Below are 2,794 nucleotides of genomic sequence, written 5' to 3'. Positions count from 1 at the left end.
GAGAAGTGTGAGGTGGTACACTTCGGAAGGACAAACTCCAAGGCAGAGTACAAAGTAAATGGCAGGATAGTTGGTAGTGTGGAGGAGCAGAGGGATCTGGGGGTACATGTCCACAGATCCCTGAAAGTTGCCTCACAGGTAGACAGGGTAGTTAAGAAAGTTTATGGGGTGTTAGCTTTCATATGTCAAGGGATAGAGTTTAAGAGATGCGATGTAATGATGCAGCTCTATAAAACTCCAGTTAGGCCACACTTGGAGTACTGTGTCCAGTTCTGGTCACCTCACTATAGGAAGGATGTGGAAGCATTGGAAAGGGTACAGAGGAGATTTACCAGGATTTTGCCTGGTTTAGAGAGTATGGATTATGATCAGAGATGAAGGGAGCACGGGCTTTACTCTTTGGAGAGAAGGAGGATGAGAGGAGACGTGATAGAGGTGCGCAAGATATTAAGAGGAATAGACAGAGTGGACAGCCAGCGCCTCTTCCCCAGGGCACCACTGCTCAGTACAAGAGGACATGGCTTTAAGGTGAGGGGAGGGAAGTTCAAGGGGGATATTAGAGGAAGGTTTTTCACTCAGAGAGTGGTTGGTGCGTGGAATGCACTGCTTGAGTCAGTGGTGGAGGCAGATACGCAAGTGAAGTTTAAGAGACCACTAGTCAGGCATATGGAGGAATTTAAAGTGGGGGTTTATATCGCAGGCAGAGTTTGAGGTTCGGCACAACATTGTGGGCCGAAGGGCCTGTAATGTGCTGTACTATTCTATGTTTTATGAAACATATAGAGATTAAAGAGGAGGAGGTGCGTACTGCCTTACAGCAAATAAAGGTAAATAAATCCCCCAGGCCTGACATGATATTTTCTCGGACCTTGGGAGAGACGAGAGTAGAAATTTCAGGGGTCCTGGCAGAAATATTTAAAATATATTTTGCCACAAGTGCATTGCCGGAGGATTGGAGGGTAGCTCATGTTGTTCCGTTGTTTGAAAAAGTCTCCAAAAGTGCACCAGGTAATTACAGGCCAGTGAGCCTGACATCGGTATTAGGTAAATTATTGGAAAGTGTTCTGAGAGATCGGATATACAAGGATTTGGACAACCAAGGGCTGATTAAAGATAGTCAGCATGGCTTTGTTCATGGAAGATCGTGTTTAATGAATCCTGTAGAGTTTTTCGAGGAGGTTACCAAGAATGCACATGAAGGAATGGCTGTGGATGTTGTCTACATGAACTTTAGTAACGCTTTTGACAAGATCCCACATGGGAGGTTAGTTCAGAAGTTTCAGACAGTAGGTATCCATGGAGAGTTTGTAGATTGGATTCAAAATTGGCTGTGTGTGAGAAGACAGAGAGTCTTAGTGGATCATTGCTTCTGAGACTGGAGGCCTGTGACTAGTGGTGTGTCTCAGGGATCTGTGCTGGGACCATTGTTGTTTGTTGTCTATATCAATGTACTAGATGATAGTGTGATAAGTTGGATCAGCCAGTTTGCTGATGACACTAAGATTGGAGGCGTTGTGGACAGCGAGGAAGGCTTTCAAAGCTTGCAGAGTGATCTGCACCAACTGGCAACATGTGCCAGAAAATGGCAGATGGAAATGAATGCAGACAAGTGTGAGGTGTTCCATTTTGTAAGGACAAATCAAGGTAGGACATAGACAGTAAAGGGTAGGGCACTGAGGAATGCGCAGGAAGAAAGGGATCTGGGAGTTCAGATACATAATTCCCTGAAAGTGGCATCACTGGGAGACAGGGTTGTAAAGAAGGCTTTTGGCATCCGGGCATTCATAAATCAAAGTTGAGTATAGGAGTTGGAAAGTTATGGTGAGGTTGTACAAGACATTGGTGAAGCCAAATTTGGAGTATTGTGTGCAGTTCTGGTCACTGAACTATAGGACGGATATCAGTAAGACTGAAAGTGTGCAGAAAAGATCTGCGAGGATGTTGCCGGCTCTTCAGGAGTTGAGTTACAAGGAAAGATTGAACAGGTTAGGACTTTAATACTTGGAGTGCAGAAGAATGAGGGGAGATTTGATAAAAGTTTACACAATTACGAGGGGCATAGACAGGGTAGATGCGAATGGGCTCTTTCCACACGGATTAGGAGAGATAAATTACAAAAGGACTTGGCTTCAGGGTGAAAGGGGAAAGGTTTAGGGGGAACGTCCTCACTCAGATCCCTAAGAATCGAAAGGGGATTGGGATAAAAAGTCCCACAGGAGGATTCCAAGGGTAAACGATAATCCTACAAGACGAGAGAATGCAGAAATTTTTGTATGTGTGTTGGGTCTGAACAGAGACCCAGAGGAGATGCGGCCTCGCTCTCTGTGTATCTGGTAGTGAGCAAAGTCACAAACAGGAAAGGGCAGGGGAGGGCAATCTGACAATGGTATTTCTTTCCTTCTCACTGGGACAGTCTGCAGACAGTCTCTTGTCCCTCACCGGGAAGGGGGTGTGAATCTCTGACCCACCTCCTGCAGTCAGTGTCGGTCTGGGTGTCAGTAACAGTGAGAAGGAACATTTTCAATGGACGTGTCACAGGCAGCAGGAAACACGGCCATTCCTGTGATTTACTACCATTAAACCAATGGTCGTTGTTCACTGATCTGATGAAGTCTCCAACATCCCTTCACAAGGAACCACAGAACCCTCCCGTCCTTGGGGAATTACTGACCGATCCCCTGGCCATTTGTCACAATTCTTCACAATCTGATTTATCACAGTTTATCCGAAATCCATTTACATTGAAATGACACAATAGAACAGTTTCACTGTTCCGAGTGAGAGATAAATCAAG

The sequence above is a fragment of the Hypanus sabinus genome, unplaced genomic scaffold, assembly GCF_030144855.1.
Source record: "Hypanus sabinus isolate sHypSab1 unplaced genomic scaffold, sHypSab1.hap1 scaffold_930, whole genome shotgun sequence".
NCBI classification, from domain to species: domain Eukaryota; kingdom Metazoa; phylum Chordata; class Chondrichthyes; order Myliobatiformes; family Dasyatidae; genus Hypanus; species Hypanus sabinus.
Note: the sequence above shows the minus strand (reverse complement) of the source record.